This window comes from Falco cherrug, chromosome 1 (assembly GCF_023634085.1).
Source record: "Falco cherrug isolate bFalChe1 chromosome 1, bFalChe1.pri, whole genome shotgun sequence".
In the NCBI taxonomy this organism is placed as follows: Eukaryota; Metazoa; Chordata; class Aves; order Falconiformes; family Falconidae; genus Falco; species Falco cherrug.
This window is the reverse complement of record NC_073697.1, coordinates 15,712,407-15,737,578: the sequence shown is the minus strand read 5'-3', so window position 1 is coordinate 15,737,578 and position 25,172 is coordinate 15,712,407. Positions and strand designations below refer to the sequence as shown.

Below are 25,172 nucleotides of genomic sequence, written 5' to 3'. Positions count from 1 at the left end.
TTGATCATGGTGCTTTACTTAGAGATAATTTTCTTCATTAAGGTCTAGGACTTTCATGATGACTATATTTTGATAGCTTTATCATCACAGGAGTGTTTTGCTGACATCTCAGTATTCTATGTTAATTATGGTATAGCTAGTCTTTCCTGGGCATCTCAATAGAAAGAAGGTAGGATCACTCGGAGTGCTACAGGACCTCAGGTCAACGTTGCCTCTCCATGACTTGGGTTGTTAGGGTGAAAGAAAACGTTTGACCTTTACAGTATTTGTCAGCAACTTTTTCGAGTGATAAAAAATAAGTTTTTAATACCTGATAAAGAATAAGTTAATGACAATCAAAGGATATAACTACTGTATAGGTTTTTTGAAGCCTTCGCTGATGAGTGGATGTTCTTACAACCACTGATGAAGCAGGCGATACCTACTTATTTATTTCCATGAAGAAAAACCTAGAAGGAAGAAAGTAGGCTCTTAATATGGTGTCCAGCATGTGCACTGTGAAGAGTGAGGTAGTGTGTGATGTGATTAATTTCTTCTGTGATTATTAAATCTGCTGCTGATGGCAATAAGGATTTAGCTCTCTGTTAAATAGACCCGGAGGGCTTATGCATCATTGAAGTCAAGACCTCATGTAATATCTATCAATCTATTTATCTATCTATCATCAAAAGTGTTAATCTAATTGAAATGGACTTTGCAAAGTTACAAGGACACGGAAGAGGTTTCCCCCTTCTAAAAGCATTTTCTGTTACTGTTGTGCAATAGCTGACCTTGATGTCTTCATTCCCTAACTTCTTCCTTGAGTTTTTAGTCACTTAATGTAGTACATGAACTGGAAAACCTTACTTATTTTCACTGAATTATGTCCTCCACGTATATCCATGCCACATCATGGATGGGTCTTCAGACATCCATGTCTAAGTTGGCCTCTGAACCGTAAGGATTTTTTTTGTTGTGGTGGTCATGGGGAGGTTTTGCATACACCTGCACATACTGTGTGAAGTAACAGCACCTTTTGTTGTCTCCCTACTGTCCTGCCTTCCAGGAAAGCTTCCTTCCCAGTCTTCAATCACTGTAATTTCAAGGTACTGTGTATCTGCGTTTACCATGCCCCTCTCTTTTGATATGCTTTCTGACATAATCTGATGGATACCCTTATCCAGCTTTACAGAATTTTTTTTGAAAAATTACCAGGGATTCCCTTGAGGAGTTAACAAAGTATCAAGACTACGTTTCCAAGCTTCAGAAGCCAAAATTACTAGGAGTTGATTACTCTGTAATCAGGCATAGAAATACATTTTTAAAATGTAGCTAGAAGTTATTAGTAATTACTGAATGTGTATAAGTTAAGCAAAAAAACCCTCAAGAAAGGAAAGACAAAACCACCCTGTCATCCCTAAAAATTGAAGATAGTAGTTTTATCTTAAAAGATATTTTTTAGAATTACTGCATTGACATACATGTTCCTACCAGTGGTATGTGAACACTGTCTATAGACTTTTGCTTGGTATGCACGTGACTGAGCTCTTGATGCTACCAGTAGCATTGCTGTCGTGCAAACACTGACATTTGGCTTGCGCTTTTCAGTTTTTATGTATTTATATATGTATATATTTGTGTGTGTGTATATATGCATAAAAATACATTGTAGAGTATTAGCCACAGAAGGACATAGCAAAACCAAAATATACATTTTGGCTGCAAACATGCTGAAACTATCCATCTGAATAAAAGTTTGTGTAGGTAATCATGTAATAACTAAATGTTTTTCTGGAGTTGGCATAAACTTTTCAGTTGGGTATACGCTCAATAAAACACCCCATTCTGAGGTTTCCTATTTTAAATGAAGTATTTGTAGCAATTAATCTGTATCATATGTTCATGAGGATGTTCTTAAAACTATGGTAGTTCTGTGCATGATATAAATAAAAAATAAAATCGAAGAACTACCTTAAATGTAGATACTGGTCATAACCTGTCTCAGCTCTGAGCTAAAGTTGTGTTCGTCACTTAAGTATTTGCAGTCTTGTCTCTATTAGAAAGAAAATAGTAAAACACTCTCTGTGAACATAAAAACAACTTTCTGGGGAATATATAAATATGGTGGGTAATGTATTTGAGTAAAAATTAATTGTTCCCTCTCTAAAAGATTGTAGTAAATTAATAGAAGTCCTTCAAGTTTCATTCACCATTTCTCTGAAATTATGAGTATAGACTTCTTAAAGATGTATTATTATTTTTCCAGTTGTATTTTACACACTTTATCTCACACACACACACACACACACACACACTTCTTACTTGATTCGCTAAATGTTCTTCAGTAGAAAGTGGTATGAGAAATTATGTTCTTTCAAAAATAGCTTCCTCTTCCAATTGTTATTAAATACAGTGGCTACAGTGGGTGCTGTTTTCAGAGAGCCATGAGAATGGTTGAGGTTGGAAGAAACTTCTGGAGGTCATCTGGTCCAACCCCCCCTGCTCAAGCAGAGCCACTTAGATCCAGTTGCCCAGGACTATGTCCAGATGGCTTTTGAATATCTCAAAGGATGGAGACTTCACAACCTTTCTGGGCAACCTCTGCCAGTGGTTGGTCATCCTCAGAGTAAAAAAGTGCTTCCCGGTGTTCAGGCAGACCTTCCTGTGTTTCAGTTTGTGCTGTCTTTGAATGGAGCAACTCTTCTCCTTCAAGGGAAAGACACTTCTGGTCATTAGTTTCTACTGATTAAATTAATGTTTTATTTAATTTTAAAAGTTACATACTGATAGTCTTTCAAAAGATATGGTGGGATGGCAATCATGTGAGAGAGCAACTGTGCAAATGGAAGGAAAAGAGCGAGTGATCTAGTTGAAGGGGGAAGTTGGGCTAGATGGCCTTTAAGGGTCCCTACCAACCCAAAGCATTCTATGAAGTGGGGAGACAAATTGTGTCCAAAAGCATGGCAGCAGAGAGAAGGGGGATTTGGAGAGAGGGGCCACTGCACACCATCCAGCTCTTTGGGTCTTGCCTAAATTGCTAACATTGTCAGCCGGCCTTGAACAGCTTTTGAGTGCTAATTCTTTTGTGCTCCTCTGAAATGTCATAAAACAGAGGTATTTTAACAGAAAAGAAAAACTGCATTGAAATTTAAAAAGTATACAACAATAAAAGAGACTAAAGCTTGTATTTTGAATTATATATCTGGTAATTGTATACCCAGTGAATCTTAGATCGGGGACTTGCAGGAAATGTCTAATGAATTTATGAGAGGGAGAACTGTAGACCAAAAAAAGTATTAAAATGGGTTTATTGGTGAAATTTCAAAAGTAATTTCAGATGGAATTCATTACAGGGATGTAAATTATTGAAGTGCAAAATTTTGATATCAAGTAAGCATGAACTTCTTGCTGACTGACTTGATGAACAGGAGTCTGGTATGAAGAAATGTGATTGTGTCATTAATATAAATTTGATCTGCCTTGCAAACACTAAAATCTTTTAACCATAAAAGTGTCGATAAATGGTGTCACGGCAAAAGCTAAGACATTTGTATTTATAATACATTTTTACCTAGGATAACTACAGCGTATGCTTTTCTAAATTATGGATATGACTAATCATGAAGTTATTTAAACTTTAATTTATGATCATTAATAGAGTCATATGCTGAAAATACACTATACTGTGAGGGAACCTAAAGCACCTGGCCAGTCTTGTCTTCTCTTTTTCGACTGAACCAGTTTTCTCTAAGGAGAGTAACAGGCTTGAAGTCAGAAATCACAGCTGTTCTTGCGTATGCTCTGTGTTTTTAGTCTTCGTTTGTTTAAGTTCCAGACAAGTATGAGGTAATCTGTCCTAAATCAAAATCTATTACCACTTCTTAAGTTGCTAAAGTTAATCTTTCATTCTTTCTTTGGCGTGAAGGTAAGAAAAAAGGAAGGTATTTTTTCATCTCCAGATAGTACTAAAGACTACAGCAAAAAGGACCATCGTCTTCCAGTTATTTTGCTGGGAGATTTTTGGCTACTTGAAGAATTAAAAAATTATATCATACTAATTATAGGGAAGCTTGCTTTTTTTTTTAAATACAAAGACGTGATGTTCAATACATTTCAGATTTTGCTGTTGATTTCCACTCCAAGAGGTTTGCCTTAAAGCTGGTTCTGCTATTTTAAGTCAGAAACATAGATCTCTTTTCACCTCTGATGTAGAAACACAGTCACAGTAAAAGACATTTCTAGGGTTGCGTTTCTTTTTCACCTGAACATTTGCTGTATGCCTATTTGAAGTAGGGAGAAATTTGGCTGAAGGAAATTGTTCAAAGTCTAATCTGATGGCCTCCTGGACATAGTAAATGTGCTGTGCACCTCAGCAAGCAGCCTAGTAATAAAGGAATCCTGCCTCTGCTGTGTGGTTGAACAGCAGGCTGTCCAAGACTTCGCTTCAATAGTGGAAGGCATGAAACTTCTTGTATAGCAATCTGCAGGGACTTGGCACAGCGGTGGGAACCAAGGTTGCCTCAAATACAGGGTTATGGAAAAGAACTACCATTCTTCATGTTTGTGCCAGGCTGCAATGAAAACACAGGAACAGAACAACCTGGGCTGCGAGATTGAGGGTCCAACCCACCAGTCACCTGGCGTAACTCCCAGTCCGCCTTGCCCAGCACCAAGGCCAGTATTTTTACCATAACCAAAGGGAGGCAACAGCCTTCTAGAGACTCATCTTTACATGAGGGATTGCAAGGCACTGTGCATCTCTTTAGCAGTGGGCCAGATGCATAATATCCCAGCGATAATTTTTTGGTTTTGTGAAAGTACTCTATAGGCTCTGCTTCTAGAAGGCCACACAAGAGGGAAGGTGATACATTATGCATAACATGTTTTTTTCAGAAACAGGTAATCTTCCTATGAGTGCAAGTGCAAGAACTTCCCAAGGCTCTAGACCCCACTAGAAAATAAAGAAAAACTAAAGCCTCTGTGCGTGCTTCCTAGACTTTTTCATTTGAATTGAGGCGAAAAAAATACCAAGGTATGAGAATTTAAATGCTGGAGTACGTAGCTCTTGAATAATTTGTCTCATTAGCATAACTTATATTTTTATAAAACACTGCTGGTGAACAGGAAAGTTTACCTTATTGATCATTTAAAGAAGCAATTTTTTTTAATGCTGTAGAAGCTGAAATGGATACATTATAGAAGGGCTTTTTCCACACCATTTTGCAGTGTGTGCAGCCATGAATTTTGTAGGTCTGTATTACTAGAATTAATTATACATACAGTTCTTTGCTCTCCACTCTTCTGTTCATTCACTGTAATGGAGTCAGTGTTTTTCCATCACAGGCTGCAATTTTCCTTTTATCCACTTTCATAAGGTCAGTGGCCTCTCTAAATTCGACATCACTCAGTATAGATGTCCATATGTTTTCATAGAAATTTCTATGTGGGATTTGAAGTTGACTCTGTTCCTGACCTGTTGCAAGAATCTGTTTTACAACCTATCAAACAGAAATACTAGGTGAAGAGCAAGCAGATGGGTGATCTGCCGAGGGCAAGTGAGATGGTCAAATTCATGTAGCAGCTGCTACTCATACTTGATATGCTATGGTTAATAGGTGTAAAATAAAATTTAAATAATTAAGTCATCGTAGGTTTGAAGCTGCCACCAGCCTTCCATGCTTTCATAGAAATAAAAAGGACTTTTCCTGGGTTTTGCTCCGGCAGGCAGTGTTGCTTAGTGAAATGAAGTCTTTGTTCCTGCTCCTGGTTGGCTTTAGTTACTAGGACCTTAGAGTTCAGGAGGCTGGTAGGAGGAAGGAGCTAGAAAGATTTGCACTGGGACCCTAAAAAGGGGAAAGGGGGAGAGAAATAAGCAACAAGAAGTGACACAAAAAAAAAAAAAAAAAAAGATTAATAAAGGATGAAGCATGTATTGCAGTTGAGTATCTTAAAGCTGGGGAGAGGTAGAATGGGACTAAGAGCTTTCCTTATGGCTTCTTGGAATATGTGGGCTGCATGAGAAACTCCAACTGATGCTCAAGAATAAATGCTGTTAAACGTGGATGGCAATGCTAATAGAGCAAGCATATTGTGTTTGTGTTTCAGAAAGGAGGGGGTAGGTTTGGGAACCATCTAGGTGATAGAGTGTCTTCGTTTTAAAACAGGCAAAGAATAGGGGAGTTTAACAGCTGCAGTGCCACAAAGCACCAAACGTTGGTTAATGGCCAAGAAAATAATTTGAAAAAAATCCACATCCATGCCTTTCCAGAAGCATTAATAATTTCTTACCTCCCCAGGACTTTCCAGCATTCACAGTTTTTTTGATTGTAACTGTTATTTACCGTATAAGCTGGGAGGTCTGTGTACAACTATTCTCCTCCACTCTTCTGTTTGTCTTTCATTCTTTGTTTTCTGAATACTAATTTCTAGACTGCTTCATCTATAAAATAATAACATTCATTATGTGATAGCCAGCCTGCACAAGCAAAATATGCAGTAAATGGAACATACATGCAGTAGTAAGGTTAGTTTATCTTGGGTAACAACCTTCCATTGACACAAATTCCAGCATCAACACAGGCTTTCACGTGCTTACCTTCTACATCCTTGTAAGGGAAATTTTTGGCATTCTTACTATGATGTGACAGGGAACTGAGTTGCAGTATTTTTTTTTTTTTCAGTTGTCTTCTTTTTTAACACATCACAGGGTAACTTTCCAGTAGATCAGAGTCTTCATAGAGGTGGGGTGGCCCTGTGAATGCATGCTGATTTAAGGTAGCCACAAACATTCTGGCTAATGAAAGTTCAAATGTCACAGCCATTAGTCTAGTGTTTTCTTGAATACTTCAACTATCTTTTCTTAAAAAGGAATGGATTTTTTCCCGTATGCCACATAGGGAAGGTAGACAGGGCGCTTGCTGTGAAATTCATCTTTTAGTTAATAGATCCAAGATGGCTGAGCCACTTGTGTAACGTAGTTATGCAAAATCAGTGTGTACAGAAGCATCAGGTATTTCAAGCAAACAGGGGAAGCATTCATACCATCATGGTACAAATGATGTTGGGCATGCTTATGTGGAGTATTGTGCATACTTCTGGTCACCAGCATGTTAAAGACAGATTGAGACTTGATTCGGACTCAGGTAAACACATGAGGAGAGCTCCTGAAATGATGTGGGAAATAAAAATGTATCTTATGTCAGGTGACTAAATGCTTTTAGCTTTTTTTAGCTTACCCAAGAAGAGTCTGAGTTGGGACATGATTGCTGTCTATAAATATTTCACAGTTGAGGAATAGACAACTGAGACGGAGGAGAGTTTATTTTGAACTTAGAACTGTGCTGAAATAAGAGCAAATGGGTAAAAGTTATATTAGTTTGATATTTTGAGAAGGCTGCAAACCACCAAAAAGAGGGACTTTCAGGAGCACTTTCCTGAAAGGAGTCAGAAGGACTTAAGTACCTGCTTTGAAATGGAGTGTAAGAGAAGTAATGGATGTATTAAACAATTTGGTTATCTGTGATAGTAAATGATAAGCCAAAGAGATCTCTTTTGGTTAATAGTGCATCCTGGTAGGAATTGAGAGTTCATCTGACTCCAAAACTGAAGGAAGTAGCAGTACTAAAAGAGAGGATGAACTAACTAATACAGTTCTAGGATATTCCACCTGTAACGATGGTGCATGACCAGATCTTCACAGGGATACAAGACTTCAGTTTTTAAAAATCAATGAAAAGTGCTCAGTTCTTGCATGAGGCAGAGTTGTTTTGTATTTGTGGTAGCAGATGAATGTCTGTGTCCTACAATGACTTTTCTCATTTTGAGTTCAGAAAAAAGCTCAGAAGAGTGAAGTCCTTTTGAAATACCTCCATCCTATCCAGCTAAGCCTTTGCAGGTACTCCCAGACCCCATCAGGTGACCTCATGCTTGGTTATGTTTTCTAGTAATCCCGTCAGGTGAGAGCCCAGCTACTGAGAATTCCTGTCACTGGAGTATAATTGGTCTGGCTTCTTGGACACTGTGTTGCTGGGTGTGGGTTTTTTTAATGCTTAACACAATACAACTGCAAATGGATAACTAAAGCGTGAATAAACATATTCAAATTGGAGCTTGCAATTGGACATAAATATATATACAAGACCTTCCACATCATATAGCATAAAGCATATAAAGTATCGTAAACATCCGTAGTCAGATGCTTTAGCTTCTCACAGCTGTGGTACTGCTTTTTAAGAGATACCACTTCATAAAATGCTGTTATCTACCAGCCTTGGAAGCCCATCGAAGCAATGTTATAGTTTTAACTTTTAGTAGCAAATAGCACTTCTTTTCAACAATGCTCAAGGTTCAGAAAATTTTTAGAGCCTGAAAAGGCTCTTCCAGTCTCAGGTTAACTACTTAAGAGCCAGAAGGGGATAATCCTGCAAGGTGCCTTCAGTGAAACGATGTTAGAGATAGGGAATTTTGCAGTCTCGTGGCTGAAAGAAATCCTAAATAGATAAAAGCTCAAAATAAATATATAAATACATAAAGCCAGAAACAAATCATCTTTTTGTACTTCCTAATCCCATTTTAAATAAGAGGGTGGGAAAACAGTCTCCAGACAAAAAAAATGAGATAAAATGTACATACAGATCTGTCTGTTATAGACAGAGGGAACAAGGCATCTGCTAGCATCTCAGATATAAATAGAGTGGGAAAAGGTAATGGCAAATCTCCCGTTGCCTTAAAAGAAGCCAGGATTTCAGCCTTTTTTTGCAGCACAGTTTTAGGTTGTTGAAGGTTGGGAGTGAGTGCCTGTGTTCGGTTTGAAGTCTAGACTTAGACTGAGGCAGATTTGTCAGGTTTCTTAGAAACAATAATGGCTCGTGGTCAACTGTGAATCCCACAGTTCTTTATTATTTAAGGAGAGGAAATTCTGTAAAGATAGAACTATTACCTGGGTTTAACCTATAAAATTTTTTGGTGCCATCTCTCGTGTCTGATTTGCCCAACGAATGGGAATGTGGTTCAGTTATTCTGTTCCCACCTATTTCAAGAGTGATGGTGTGGGGCTTTTTTATGCACCTTGTCTACACTAAGAGCAAGCAGAAACAAGCAGGTTTCTGCTCAGTCTCCTGTGGTGTCAGGTGAAGGGCTGCCAGGAACTGCTGACGTAGTAACAGGGAGCTCCGTATTTGCTGCAGAATGGGTGCAGAGGCTTGGGCAGCTGTTGGAGTGGCCAGTATGTGAGCTTTCTCTGTAGTGTGTGCATCACCTGCAGCTGTGTGATGTAGGTGTAGCTGAAGCCTAAAGTCTGTCTTTAGGTTCTGCACGCAGCAGCTGAGAGCACGTGCTTGGGATTCGTGTATGCTGTGGTTCCTGCACAGCAAAATTTTGCTGATGTCCCGATCTTGTTCGCGCGCAGCAGGACAGACCCTTTCTTCTCCTGTTTCAGAGTTTGGAGTGTCAGGGCCGCTTGAGATTATGATGTCCTTTCCTGCTCCTTTCTGCTCCTGATGGGTTCTTACATTAGGTATAGCAGTGGTTGTCAGGGGGGTTGAGCTGCTTGGGGTTTTTTCAGTTTGATATGTTAAAAATATGTTGGGAAGAAAAAAAATGAAGTTTGCAAAATCACAACTAAATATAAAAGTAATGAATGTTAGTGGCCTGCTTGGACTTTGTTAATCTATACCACATGTAATGATTTCTAATTCTGCCTTAATTACACAATCACTTACAACTTTTTCCATTAGACCTCTGCCTCGTTCATTGAACAGATTGGGTAACATTCAATTAATGAGCAGCTATTCAATATCTTGGATTCTTCTCATTGCTTAGTGTATAGTTCTGTGCCTTCACTGCTGATTACTGTTCATCCCTTGCTCAGAATACATAATTACTCATTTCTTGCAGAGCTTTTCTGTGGTGCTCATCACTATCATATCAAAGTGCTTCACTAATATTGTTTAAATTATCCTGCAATACAAGATAAGATGAGTGGTTATTACCCCTCTTTTACAGCTGGGGAGTTAAGACACAGATTAGGCTCAGGCATACCCACTGATTTGGGGTTCATGATTTATGATATTTAGGACCTCAGAGGGCAGAAGTACTTGGCGTTTTATAGCACTTAATATGTTCAAAGTGCAGTTCCCATTGATTTTACTTGCAGCTATGATCACTTAAAGCACTGCAAATCAGACTGTGGATCTTAAGTTGAATGTTCAGGAAACAAGGAGGATAATTAGTGATTTTTCTTGCTTATTATTATAGAGTAAGTCCATGGCAAAAGAGATGCACTCCAGTTCTCCAGGGCACCATTCATCTGCCTCAGGCATTGACTTTCTCTCTCCTCTTTTCTTTTTTCTTTAAATCTCCATAATCCTTTATGTACTGTGGTTTTGGTAGCATGTAAATGTGGACTCCAAGGACAAGTCCTTTTGACTTGGTGGTCCTGATTCATCCTAAATCATCATCAGCATTGTCCCCAGGGTAATCTAGAGGTCTGGGCAAGGTGGGACCAAGGGTGTAGAAGTAAAACATAATGTAAAGACTTCTATATATTGGTTGTGAGGATAATTATTCAGGTTTTGAGGTGCAGGGGAGTCTGAGGGTTCTTACCTGTTCAGTGATGGCAAACAGAGCAAGGTTCCTAGGTGGTGGTTCACATGCCAGATACTGATGGTGGTGGTGCTTCCTAGGAAAGCTACTTGCAGCAAAATAGTGACAAGGTGCCTCAAAGTCTTCGGAGCTGTGCCTAAACCATTTGACTGAAGTAAATTTGGGGAGATTGTAATCTAGCTTCTCTAGTACATACTGATACTTTCATTAGAGGGGGTTTACGTTACGGTTCTTCAAGTTCATCCTTCCTTACCTTTGTTCACACAGTACATCCCAACATGTTTAATATTTCAGTTGGAACCTATACACTTGTATAAGTTTTCTGTACATGTGACAGAAATGTATTATTACAATGTGGTTCATTTACCGTCTCTTCTAAATACGCTGCAGATATTTAGTACAGTTTTTCTTTTTAGAAGCTATACTTTTGTTCCTGTTTTGTTTCAAGTTTCCTTGTGTAAAACTTCATCTAATACTGGGTATAGTGTTTCTTTGCTATGGAAGGTATGCCTTAATCACTTTGTGCCTTCAGGACTATAAAAGGCTTTGCTAATGTACATAGGTTTATGAAAAGAGCACAATTTTGTGTGGATTAACTTTGTCCGAATGAGAAAGCATTATCATATATCACAGAATTGCTGAAGTTGGAAGAGACCTTTGGAGATTTATCTAGTTCAACCCTCCTGCACAGAGAATTGTCATTGTGTCCAGGTGGGGTTTGAGTATCTCAGAAGACTACTCATAGAGCAACCTGTTCGACCATCCTCACCATGGGGGAAAAAAAAAGTATTCTTGCTTTTCTTGAAGACAGAAGTGTCACCTGCGTCCTTTTAGTCCTCAGGAGCCTCATTCCATTACCATTACCTTTCTCTCAGTGATGTGAGTCAGCTACCTCAGTGCTTGTGGGTGTAGCCATGATACCATTTGTTATATGCTTCCTAACTTGATCATCCTCCTCCCAGGGTTGTCTTTTTTGCTCCAGACTTGTCCCTCTACTGTTGCTTTTCAAAGCAAAATGATCTGCTTTTGATTTAGTTGATTCTCATCTAGAAAATATCCCTGACATTTTTTGCTCCATCAAATTGCTTTGCTTTACATTGATGGGTTTTGCAATCTGTTACTTGAAAAGTAAATAGCTCAGACAAAAGGAAGTGAATGAATGCAGGAGAAAAACAGCCAAGAGTTACCCTCTGAGAGCCTGGTTAAGGCTAGAGGAGCTTGGGCTTCTGCCTGGATCTAATGAAGATCTCCCGCTGAGTCACGCTGCTAGTTAATATGTGGTTGCAAATGGGAAAGACAGACTTAAAAGCTCTGTCAAGTCTGAATGATACTCTGCCTTTCAAGATTGACTCCCAGGCTTCCCAACAGGTATTTTTTTTTCCTCATTTAATAAATAATAGTATTTAAAAAGATCTATCCGCAGGTTTTCTTTAGTGGTACATACGATGAGCAGTAATGGAATTACTGTTCAAGACAGTAGGTTTTTAAGTTTATTGAAACTACTCAATGCCTCTCACCTGGAAAACAAGACCTGAAGAAGGACTAAATAAATGCTTCAAAATAAATGTGGAAAGGTTATACTTCAGAAATTTATTCTAGAGATTTAGAATGTAAGCTGACTTCTAAGGCACAGGGTGAGAAAAATACCAAAATGGAAATAGCCTCTGCAATAGAAAGACAGATGCGTGATTTTTAAAACACAATGTGATACTCATAAAACAGAAAAACAGTGTAACATTGGTGTTTAGAAGATAGTTTGGTTTCTTTGAAAGTTTTGTACTGTTCATGCAAGATGCCAACAAAAGGCGTTGTTGTTTGTGTGTTACTGACCACTCTGATAGAGTATTTTGAATTCTTGTAATTTAATGTTTCACACTTTTACCAGAAATGGTGTCATTGCTATCAGCTTTAATGCAGCTGTATCAGATTTATACTTCTTGTCTCATTGTCTTTAATCCTTGTTGATTCTTGCTGAAAAGTGTATCCAGAACAGTGGAATTTTCTCCACTCATTTCCTGTTCATGGCATATCTGCATTCAGGCTACTACCAGACTTAAGAAATAGAGCATAGTTTTCTCATTTGTACACACCTATTTATTTTACTTCATCTGGAAATTGGTTTATGTTGCACTCAATACAGAAAAGGACTGGACTTGATGTTTTGTACTTACTGTTGCAAAGCTCACTCCCTCATTTGTTACGTGTAGAGAAGTAACTAATGTGATTGTGTATTGGAAGTAGACATATGGCAAACAGTTCTTGTAACGTCAGAACAGCAATGCTTATTACAGAGCAGGGTGATGGATGATATTAAAAAAGGTAATGTTACTTTCTTAGGGAGAGACTGTATGATACTGTGTGTGGGAACAGATCAGAACAACTGAGCTGTAACTTTTTCTTAACAGGAACAATTTAAACTGGTTTAAGTTTGAAAGTTTACAGACCTTTTGCATGCTCTGCACAAGTATTCTGCTAAGCCTTTTCTTCCTTAGGCTGGGACAATGTTTTTGATTCAAAGCTAATGCCTGTGGGGAAGAAGTGCAGTAGTCCTGTACTTTCAAAACTTGAGCATTTATGCAAGTTTTCGATAAACATTTTAGGAATCTAACTGTATTATTCCACTTCTGAAAGGGTATTTTTTGTCTAGGGTATTTAGCTGTAGATGGGTATTATATGTATTTTCACAGACTTGTGCTCTTACTTTTTTTCTAAGAATAATTATATATTTAGAGCTAAGCATTCAATTATTCATCCATTTTACCACGTGGACTTAGCAAATGGACTTGTGTTAGCCTATACACCATACCATGCATGCAAATTCCGCTCTTAACAATACTGCTTGAAATTATGTAAGTGATAGGTGCTAATTTTCTCTGGTGCAACAGAATGATAATGATGGACTATTGGGAAAAAAAATAACAATAAGTTAGGTTGTGTGCACTGGCATACTAAACTATTCATAAAATTAAAAAAAAAAGAAGGAATGAAAAGGCACTAACCTATCTAAAAATTATGTCTTTTACTTGCACTCTTTTTAGTAATAAGGGGAAGATGGTATTCCTACAGTGACAGCACCATATTGTAGAATGAAACTTAGCAGCTTGTACATTCATTTGTTTGGGGGGAGGGTGGCTGTTAATGACTTCATGTGCAAGGTGCACACAACCAGGCAGTTGAACTCTAGATATTCAAGTGGTTTATAGAGCCTTGAGAACTAAAAGTGATATTTCATGTTCTCATACTTCTGCAGTGTCATCATGCAGGTACTCTGCTGAATGTAGGGCAGCAGGCAGTCTGTCAAGTACAGTAGATATGTGTATATTTTAGTACAGCAGCACTGCGTACAGGTTTATAAAATAAATTAGGGTATTGGAAAATAACGCTGGCATTTGGATACAGTGGTCACACCGAGCTGCATCTTTTCTTGTTTCACTTCTATTTTGTGAAGGAATCCACTTCCATGTAAGATGTTTAGAAAGAATAGCTACCAGTTATTCCGTGTTAATTATTCATTTAAAAGTAAGAAGAGGAAATATGACAAGAATGAGATCTTTCACTGACTGTTTAATAATGGAAGATAATTCATGGAAAGCTTATGAGAAAGTGAAGGACATAAAAGCACAAGCAAAATTGTATGTATTAGTACACGTTCAAGGAGTTCTATGATAATACAGAACAAGGTTGAACAGCAGAGGGTTTTTGGACAGTACTTGGGTAAATTTGCTTACTTGAGCATCCCTTTTTCCATAGAGTTAGAAAATGTTCCAGAAATAGAGAGTTGAAGGACAGTATCATCTTTCTGACTTTAAATTCACAGAATCACAGACTGTTCAGGGTTGGAAGGGACCATCTAGTCCAACCACCTTGCTAAAGCAGGTTCTTCTAGAGCAGGTTGCACAGAGCTGCATTCAGGTGGGTTTTAAATGTCGCCAGAGAAGGAGACTCCATGACCTCTCTGGGCGGCCTACTCCTGTGTTCTGTCACCATCAAAGTACAGAAATTCTTCCTCACAGTCAGATGGAACTGCCTGTGTTGCAGTCAGGCAATTTCAGCCCTTTCTATTGCCATTCTCACATTTTACTATATTTTCTATTACCATTCCACTAAGAGTGGGAAAAAGGCCTTGTTACTGTCACCATTCTTTGTGTCCTTGAAGTCTTCAATAACAAGCTGACAATGCAAGAACAATAAGCCACCAAGGAAAAAAAGTAGGAAATGCTATGTGCACTTCTACAAGCAAAGGTGCCCACTTAGGTTCAGCAGGCAAAGACAGATCTAAAGTATTGCTATATAATGCAGGTGAGGGTACTCCAAAATCCATATGCATGTGTGTTGTATGGATTATGTAAACCAAGATCAGTATGCATGTGAATTTCTTGGAGGCTTCACTTAAAATGAAGACTCTCAACTGAAGAAGTGAGGGAAATTATTAAACTATTTCCGTTCAGATGTGGGACAAATTAAGATTCCATCTGAAGTCAGAAACAAGTGTTTAGAAAAGAGAGGGGAGAAGGGCCTCTGGCATCCAGAAAGCATCACAGAGCCAGCCACGGTAAAAACATTCCTCCTGTTCCAGCCATGGAGGGTAATGTCTTAAGTGGGACATCTTACCAAGGCTAATAAAGGAACATTACATTTAAAGTGAGAGAAAAAGTTGCTCAGAAAAGCTCTTGGTGCTCAGGCCCATCCTGTCTGTCACGGAATGAGCTGGCTGGTGCTTGTGTGTATGTTTAGCTTGTGTATTCCTCTGCTTTTACTGTTTGCTCTCTGTGCTTCCTCAGCATTCTGGGTCTGATAGAAGGGTTTACAAACAGCAAACCCATTTGAGAACATGAGGAATACGTATGACAATCCAGGCGCTGCCAGAATTCATCCTAAGGGACAGGGATGGGGGTCGTGTGGCTAAGTCTAGAAAGGGCTAAAATAGCAAACGAGCCTGCAGAGGAGGGCAGTCAGAAAGGGCGTTGGGGACAGGGGTCTAGTGCACAGCTATTCTGTAGCACGTTTTAGTAAGACCGCTTGTTAATTTGGTGACAGCTGAAATCAGTCTGTTGCTTCCCTTTATTTCTTTGTGGACTACTTCTCAGTTAATATGTGCAGTGCAGGTATTATGTTTATTCACTATTTGGTCAAATTTATTGTATGTATTAATTTTCATTAATCAGCCTGTCAGGATTATTTTTTGTGTGTGTGTGTGTGGTATGTAAGCATACTGTACCTTTTGTTTCCTGGGAACCCTTGACCCTCAGCAGAACCATGGATTCTCAGTGCTTGATTAGTTGGGTTAATTTCATTTTGCACAACTATAACTAATGGCCATTTAAAACTGCCAGAAACCCGCCGTGGGTTTCTCCTCGTGCCTGACCGTATTTGTGAGCAGCACATTAATCAGCACTCTCTGTCACGCTTTACTGCTTAATGATGAGGGTTAACTGACCACTTCCTTGTAATAATGAAAAACAGAGGTCAGCAATCACTGACTGAGCAAAGAGACGATCTTTTCCAACTTGTACTTCTACTCCTTCATCCTGGGGCAGCAACAAATGTGTCCACTCCACCACTTAAACATGAACACTTATCTTTAAAGTTCATCTTAATTATAGATCAATCCATGTCACGTGTTTACCCAATCGAAACAATCAAAACCACTGAACCAGTTAACTAATTAAAGTCGATGTAATCGTATGTGCGGGAAAACATTGTTCGATTTAGCAGTCTGTCTGTTTTAGGAGTGTGTAGTTACAGCCATAATGTAATAGGTGGATGCAGCACTGGAGCTCCCCAGCACAAACATTTATATGATGGTTCAGTAATCCATGTCCCTTCCAAGTGTCATAGTTGAATTTCTGTGTGCGGATACAGAAACCGCCACAGTTTGCCATAGTTACAGGTTTTGATGAAACTGGTTCACAAACTGATGCTGAAGGACACTTTCAATTATTTTTTTTTCCTCAACTTTGTAGTTTTACTGCTGGTTTTAGTTTGTGCAAGCTTCATGTACATGGGGCATCATGCTAGCTGCTGCCGTGGTGGGTGGCCTCACCGGCCAGTGGGCACCTGTGGCAAGATGGGCAGGAGTTACTCCTCTGCCTGAACGGGCTGGGCGGAGTGCGCTGAGGGGGGACAGACAGCATATGCCCCACCTCCCATCAGCTGTAGGGTGTTCTTGTTTCTGCCCGCTAGGCAGAGCTGTGGTGGGAGGTTGGACTGCACAGGAGGCGTGGGAGCATAGATCCTGCTCCTCCAGAGCTGCTCTGCTTAGTGGTTAGGACTTTAAAGCTCTATTTCCTCTTCCTACACAGTTTTAGAAAAGCAGAGAACATAAATTAAAAGCCAATGTTGTCATAATTTTCTAAGGTAAATACTTACTTGAACTCCTGAAGCTGAACTCCAGGTTATGAGGGAGATTCTGCAGTCTCTTGTGTACCAGCTCAGCACATCAGATGCTGTGGAGCTGCTGTTAATGTCTTGTTCTCAGGATCATGCAGGCTAAAGGGGGAGAAGTGATGCATGTGGGTCATCCATCCCTTGGTGCAGCACCTGGTGGACCACTGTCAGGCCATGTAGCTGTCTGATAGAAGTAACCTGGGGGCCAAACAGTGTTCCTTGGGCTCTTCCTTGCATCTGTAACTTTCTGTGGCTGCTACCAGCTGTTTTCCCCATGCCTACAGAGAGCAGCAGAGGTGGTACCAGGCCTGCTTTGGGCTCACCCCCTGAGACAGGCTCAGCAAATGAGGCCCCAGGGGGTGGGAAATTCTGTGGGCAGAGCTGGAGTTGTGTGCAGCAGAAAGGGGAGCACTGGCACGCGGCTCCAGCTGCCTCGCTGGCAGCCACTGCCTCACTTGGAGACCAGTACCCCAACCAGGGGGTTGTGAGCCTCCTTGGAAAGCAGTCTGTCTCAAAAATGCTGAACGCTCAGAAGAACCGAGTTGGGGGAGTGACAGTCAGGCTCAATGCATTAGTAGACACTTTTAATATTTCTGGCCTTACTCTCTTTTGGTTTCAGTTTCCCCTGTAAAGGTGGTTGTGCCATCTTCTAGGGGCATTGACTTCCGTTTCCTGCATTCAGCCCTAATGTGTAGAGATAGATTCTGTCTTGACTTCCTGCCCCTAAATAATTCTGTTCTCAGCTGCTTCTATTTAGCCAGTTACCACCCATTTGCACCCCGTGCCCCTTCTGCTTCTGGCCAGCACTCACCTCTGGACCTTTTCTTCTCTGCTTTAGTCATCAGCTTCTGCACTGCCTTCTTCCCCAGCTTCTCCAGTATCCCACTGCCTACATCTCCTTCCTCCTTCCACTGCTTTTTTTTGGGAGCCTTTCTCCTTCCAAGTCTGCTGCCTTCCCAGAACTCCTCATTAAGCCCCTGGTGGTTCTGTTTGCTCTCACAACCTGTGCTTTGTTCCTCTTCCCTCCAAGCTTTTCTCTTACCGTGTCCTGAGAGTGTGATGGGGATTTTCTGCATGGAGTCCCCATGCCAAAGCATGTGTAAGAGATGGGTGGAGTACAAGCTCAGCTCAGACCCTCCACCCTGGTCCATGCTCTTTGCAGAAGGGAACTTTGGAGGTTGGCAGGCAACCTCCACCAAAACCTTTGTAAATCTTATCACGTACAAACTGCAACTTTTCAGTGTTTTATACTGTGATCCGTTATAATTTTAAGTGATAATGTATGAGATGGCAAAAGGCACATCTGTGGTATCAGAGCAGTGATGCTTCAAAGGGTCTGTCTGAAAGTGTGAAGGCTCTTGAGCTTCTCAAATATGTCTGTGAAAAATGTAACACAGGGGAAAACCAACATGTTTCTCCCTACCCTTATTCACGAGCTTACTTTGCACTACGCTTAGTATTTCTAGCTGATACATTCTTATACTTGCAATATAAAATTCAGCCTGAGGCAGACATCCAACATGGAAAATTTCAGCCCTAACTGCCCTAACTGCTAATGTGTGGTAAAGTTACCAGCAACAGAAAACGAGGTCTTAAAATGAAAAGTGTCAGGCAACCTTAACTATATGTAGTCCTACAAGATCTACTGGTGATAATCTGGTTTTTGACAGATTTCATCTAATTTTCAGATTCAATTTGGCATGTACTATACAAAGAAAGGGGGGGGAAAAAGTCCTTGGAGTAGGACTCTGAGGCCTATAGATACCACCTTGTAAGCAGTGAAAGCAGTGATCAACCATGCAGTCATTTTACCTTCTGCCAAACCTTTAGAACTGTACTGCGGAAAGTTCATTAAAAATTGTAATATAAAATCAAGGCACTGATGCATTGAAGCTGAGACTTGTTGGCTTTGTGCCAGTTCTTATCTCATTCTCATAAATCTAAGTGTAGGTTGCAGGTAAATGTTGAATTATAAAAATATTGCAGAAATTACAACATAAAGCTTGCATTACTTATATAAACAAAAGCCTAGGCTAGCATGCTATTAAGATATGCATATCCAACGTAATTTTAGTGATAAATGTTGACTTTCCAGTAAATGCTGCAGACTTCTGTCTTGTTCCAGGTCTCCCCCTTCTGTATGTTTTGGGTTTTTTTCCCATTTGTGAGCTAAAAATCTGACCAGGGTATTTCTCCAGTGTGGAACTATGGGCTTTCCTTATTTGGAGCACCAAGAAATGATTTTCAGCACAAGCTAGGTGAACGGGGTTGGGGTGGGGGCACTTGGTTACCTTTAAGATAACTTTTCTCAGAGGCTTTGTCTATCAGTAGAGGGATTTGGGAATCCTATGTGCTCAGACATGGCTGTTGGCTTGGAATGTTGTTTTGTGATTATATAGCAAGCTATATCCCTGCAAGCTGTTTTGCAGGCTGCCTGCAGCTGGACTTTGCTACTTTTTTCTTTTTCTTTTTTTTGGGAGGGGGGTGGGGGGTGGGGTTGGGGGAGGTGGATGGAGGGGGGTGGGTAGGTTCTAGACTGCATGCAAAACCTATGTGAGTGGTAGTCACCCATTCCCTAGATCACACTCTGGCTGTCTCTACATGACTTTTAAAGTGTATTTCAGTAGAGCTCTGCTGACTGCTCAACAGTTACATAAAATGCTACTTTCCTAAAAATCACCTCCCAGCAATGCTGGTGCATGAGGAGCTAGGAGAATCCAGTTACTTCCCTGCTGGGATATCATTTGTTGTTTTTCAGAACTGTTCCACCAGGCTTACACAGTCCGGGGTAAAAATGTTTGCTTGTCAGGTCTCTTTACCTGGGCAAGGTAACTTGGTGCTATATGTTTGTGGCAAAGACTTGTGTACGTGGGTAGCGGTTTTTATATTGAATAGTCCAGTTGTCTCATGGAAAATAAACTTCATATGTGAATAACTCTTTCCATTATCAGCAATAAAATGTGAAATTTCAGGCAATACAATCTCCATGTTCTATGGTAGCTCAGTTAGTCACAATTCATTCCCGGGAGGATTTCACTGGTATGTAGCCTAAATTTTTTTCCTTACTTAATCTTATTCTCTTCATCAGGTCAAAATCTTTATGTGCTCTTTTTTCTTAAAACTAGGCACATGCTTAAGTGCCCAAGGCAAAAGGGCTTTTAAGGCACGTGACTGGAGACTTGAACTAGGCTGTTATCATTTCCCGTCTGTAATTATCAGAGAAGTTACAGGCGGGTAAAGGGCTACTTTAAATTTTCTTGGTAAATCACTCCCTCCGGCTTCTAATCATTTCCGTTCCACTTCTCTGGACTTCCTCCAGTTTGTTTATATCTTCCAGTAATGAAGTGCCTGAACTGCATACAATATTCCAGGTGTGGCTGCAGAAGAAATGCATAAAGAGAGCACTGCCATGCCAGCCAGCTCCACCGTGTAATGCTCCTGCAGAAGGAGCCAGAGGTGTTATTGGTGCTTAGTTCTCCTCTGCCGCATTGCTTCCTACATCTAGATTATCCTCTTATTCCTAAGTGTCTTTCAACATTGATGCTTCCCAAATTTTGCTTTGGTTTTGCTCTGTGGTTAACTCTTTTATTTTGGATTACTCCCTTGGTACATGCAGTAGCATTTTTCCAACTGCAATTTTATTGCTTGTTTCCTGTCTTTGCTTCTAATTTCTGTACAGCCTTTTGTATTATTTTTCTATCCACACTTACACTGACAACTCTTCCTTCTTTCTTCCTGCTTCCAATGAAAAGATGAAAATAAGCAGTAGTCCCTCTGATACTCTGATCTTCCCAGTGTGATAAACTGACTGTGTTTGGCAGTGGCTTATCCTCAGTAGGAGTTTACTGTAGAAAGTCTTAATGGCAAAATTGGTATAGGGTCTTCTCATCAAGTAAATCTTGCCAAATAATAACAATGAACAGCATTCTAGACTTCTTGCTTACTGTATAAACCATTTTTTCAGGTGAGGAATAGAAGGAGAGAGAGGTTAGTGGATGAGAAATGTAGTGGATAAAATGAACTGGGCGCTGTGCATCAGTGACTAAATAAAATACATTTCCTGCATGAGTGTATCTCCAACAGTATTTCCGTATCTCTGTACTTCACCATTTAAAGTATTCCTGATCTGCTGAGTGGCTCAACATTTTCAGGGACTATTACCTTGGAAATACAAGAGGTGAGGGTGCTCCTAGAGGCAGAAGGAGTATGCTGTACCCAGGAGGAAACTGCCAACCAGCACTTTTTTACACTTACAGTCTGATTTCCCATTTTATTTGGTGTAGACATCTAAACTTGGGTAAAATAGAGGTAAAGCATTGTCATTCCAACCCTGCAGAGTCTTCTGCTTGCTTTGTACAGGTATAAATGGCTTTTTACCCTTGGACTAGTTTCAGCTTTGCCTTGCCAAAAACACTACTGCAGGAGCAAGTGTGGACCTTCAAGCCATTCAAGAAAGCCTGTGGGGACAGAATGCCCTCTTTCAGAGGCTGGAGAAGCTTTGCAGAGGCATTACCTGGCCATAACACTCTCCCCACCATGACCTACATGCTCTGCTTTCCAGCTTTTCTTTGTCCTCCTGAAACTCATGCCTTCCGAGCTTCAGCAATATTTTGTTTTATTCTCTTATCATTTTTTTGCCGAGTTATGTAGCTTGATTGGTAACCTCAAGACCAGGGGATAGGTGCTGTCTGGAAAAAATGTAGTTTCCCTGGTTGCATCAGCAGTAGCTTAGAGAAGTTTTCTGTGCCAGCTTCTCCAGGCTTAGAAGGGTTGTAATGGCAGGGCAAGTCAAGCTCTGGTTATCTTTTCATAGCATCTATTCCCTTTCAAAAATTAGTTCACTTCTGCACTTGGTCTTGTGTTACAAGTACTTCATCTTTGGTCTTCTGGTTAACTAAAAGTCAACCTGTCTCTTTAGAAAACCCCTGAAACTCAACAATGACCAATCTTTCCACATAACTTCTTAATTATTTCTCTGTGTGAGTTTTGGCTGTGATCCAACTTTGAAATCGTTATGCTGCTTTAGAGTGTAAATAAGTGGGATGGGATTAATAAATTGTATGAAACATGGTGCCACACTTCATTATAATCCACTTATCGAAGTAGAAAAACCTTTTAGTACATAAAGCGCATCTGCTTTTAATTTTCATTTTGATCTTTTCTTTGTGCGTTTTCAGACATGAGTGTACATTTTCAGGGAGGCTTTTCATGCTGGTGCCTAGCAGTTTCAAAGTTACTTCTGAAGAAGGCAAAACAGAGCTAGGAATCTGGGATGTCTTAGGAAAAGCATAGGACTGGATTATCCACTATAATTATAAATTGGGGTGCACGACATCACACTGAAATCTGGCATAAGTAGAAGGCAGATCAGGTTTCTAATGTTAGTGACCTTAATAAAATTTCAGTTTTCTTGATTCAAATTTTATCACTTTTACTTACAAAACACGTTTCAGACAAGTGGACTGTTGCTTTCAGTCACTATCATTTTTCAAAGATAAAACAATTGATTTTGATGCCAGTAGTGAAACCCACCATTTACAGAATACAAAAATACTTTGTCAGCCACATGAAACTGAGGTTAAGCTCATACAGTGGCTTTACACTAAGTGACCATCACCCTCAATCATCCATTTGCCTCAATGACCTCTCCTGCAAGCTTTAGATCTGATAGCTGGTGCTGAAAAGACTGAGCATTGGCAATGGCTACCTTCTGTCACTTTAATGAGAAAATTGCTGTATTTTATGAAGGTTAACCCAAAGGATTTTCATACCGTTCATACAGTTCTTGTAAGCAATGACATTTCAGTTCACATGACTTTATATTAAATAGCTACTTGCAGGAAACTAAAATTAATTCAATCTGCTTCATACTACCAGAATTTTAATTATGAAAATTGAATTAGAATTGTAAACAAATCTGTGTTCAAACATGCGCCTTATGAAGTTACATATGAATAGACTGAGGGTTTTGTTTTGCTTTTCTTAAAAGTATTGAATGCAAGTGGTGAGGATAACATACCATGAAGGAGCAGTTACCCTAATCTAGGGGTGAATTCTGAATATAAATTATATACTAATTGTCTCTTAGTTTTCACTGAGCAAAACAAATTTTGAAACAGCAATTCTATTGATTAGGTAAAATGATCTTTGAAAGTAGAATGGAATAATTCTATTTATGCCTTGGTCATATATTTATGCCCCTAGATAACTTTTTTCTCTTGTCCTATGTCTCTTTTTTTCAGTTTTGTTTTCAGTGGCCACCACAATTTTGGCTGAAATTTGGCATATGAGTTTTTACCTAAATATCCATTCCTTTGTAATGAAGGAAAGGCCTGATCCCTTCAAGATCTCACTCTGGCATATGAGTTATGTGTCTGAAAAAAATGCTGTGCTTTAGAAGATTACCTTTTCTTTTTATTTTTAACTCCCAGTGCTAACTTCCTAGATGTTGAAAATGCTGGGTGCAGACTGAGTCATACACGGCTTTAGTTGTTCAAGACCTAGGAAGATTCCAGTGTAAAAAAATCACTACTTTAGTTCTGTGGCAAAGCAAATTGCAGTTTCTAATAAAACGATGCAGTAATGAAGGCGTGGGTCTGGTGCCCAGTGTGACAGCTGTCAGTGAAAGGCAAACCTTGCTCTTGCTTTGAGGTAATCCTGGTGCCAGTGCTGCAGCCTGGCATGAAGGAGGCCATAGAAGTGTCACTTTCAAGATGATCTCCAATAAAATTTGGGATGTTTAGATGGAGCTTTGATTCTTCAGTGGTTTTGCTGCTCTGTGAGGCTGGACAAGTAAGCAAAGGGTGAAGTAGCTGTTTTCAGGGGTGCGGGAGGGTTGCCCTGTCATGTTCAGGGGTTTGTGAAGGACTGTGGACAGAGCTGACCTGAATTCCAGAGGTGGAGAAGGCTGAGACCCGTGGCTCTGCAGCCTGGAAATTCTGCACCTGCTTCAAGGGGGTGCTTGGAAAGACCCTCTCATCCCTTTAAAGATGAACATAGCTATCATCATTGGTGTAATACCCTTTCTGTTACTTAATTTACACTTCTTGTTTTAGATTGTTACAGTATTTCAACAGTGAACGTACTGTGAAATTTCATTATAATCATAAAGTCTTCTGCTATTCCCCTCATCCTCTTTCTTTTGACTGGTTCTTCAGAATCACCTGGAATAACAGAGAATGGAGAGAAAAATGCAGAAAATAAATAGGCAGATGTACATATTTCAAAGGGTGAAACAAACTCCTTTTAAAGAAGCTAGCAAACATGCAGAAAACTTTAAGTTCACTTTGGTGAGCATCTAATATTACTTTGGTCAACATTTCTGTGTTTGGGATCTCAAGAGATTCTGCTAAAAGTCTCTGTTGTGATGGTATTGCTTGCAGCTTTTAAAAGAAAATTATTACTGACCAGGGTTCCAGAGGAAAATACTTGTCAACGTATGTGCTGCCAATATTACAAATTGTTGATATTATTCATAATAATATTCATTATTATGAATTTAGCATATTTCCAGTCTGAGCTGTAGTAAACTGTACATGAAAATTGCAAGAGAAAAATATGCTTTGAAGATAATGTGTCATTCACACAGAATAAAATTTATGATCTGCTGAGCATGCTAAATGCAAGAGCGTAGAAGACTTGAACTTCCAAATGTTTGCAAAAACCAAAGGGTAGCTACTTTTTTAATTAAAAAAAAAAAAAGTTGAACAACATTTTCACTGAGATCAAGAGCTGGGAAAAGTTTGTGAAACAAACTGGCTATTTTTTTAGTTATAACTTATATAAATAGCATGCATCTCGTTGAAGGAGTTGGCCCAGAATTGCAAATTATAAAATGGAGTTGCAAAACACAGAATTAATGCAATATACCTTGATTTTTCTCTCTGTCCTATGAGAATAGAAATTAGCTTGTAGTTCACCTGTTCCATATGATTACTACAATGACAGTTTGATACATGCCTGAATGTATCAGTAGGATAGTGGGGCAGAGTAATAAGTGGTTTGAAATGGTGACTAGAGTGTAACAGGCTTCAGCCCTATATATGCTTACGTATATTTTTACGGAAGTGAGTATTTTCAGAAGAGTATTCAGTGAAGGAGCAAGGCTTAGGGAGCCCATAGAGTCAGCTAGAAATCCTTACATTACCAATTAGTTCTCCACATTCCAGAAGACCCCCAACACACACCCTCTTAAACATTCCCTT

General features: G+C 39.6%; 1 protein-coding gene across 5 annotated transcripts in view; it reads left to right on the top strand.

Moving 5' to 3' along the window:
* NR3C2 (nuclear receptor subfamily 3 group C member 2) overlaps positions 1 to 25,172 on the top strand; it is a 214,362-nt gene that overhangs the window by 119,594 nt on the left and 69,596 nt on the right. The window lies entirely within an intron of this gene.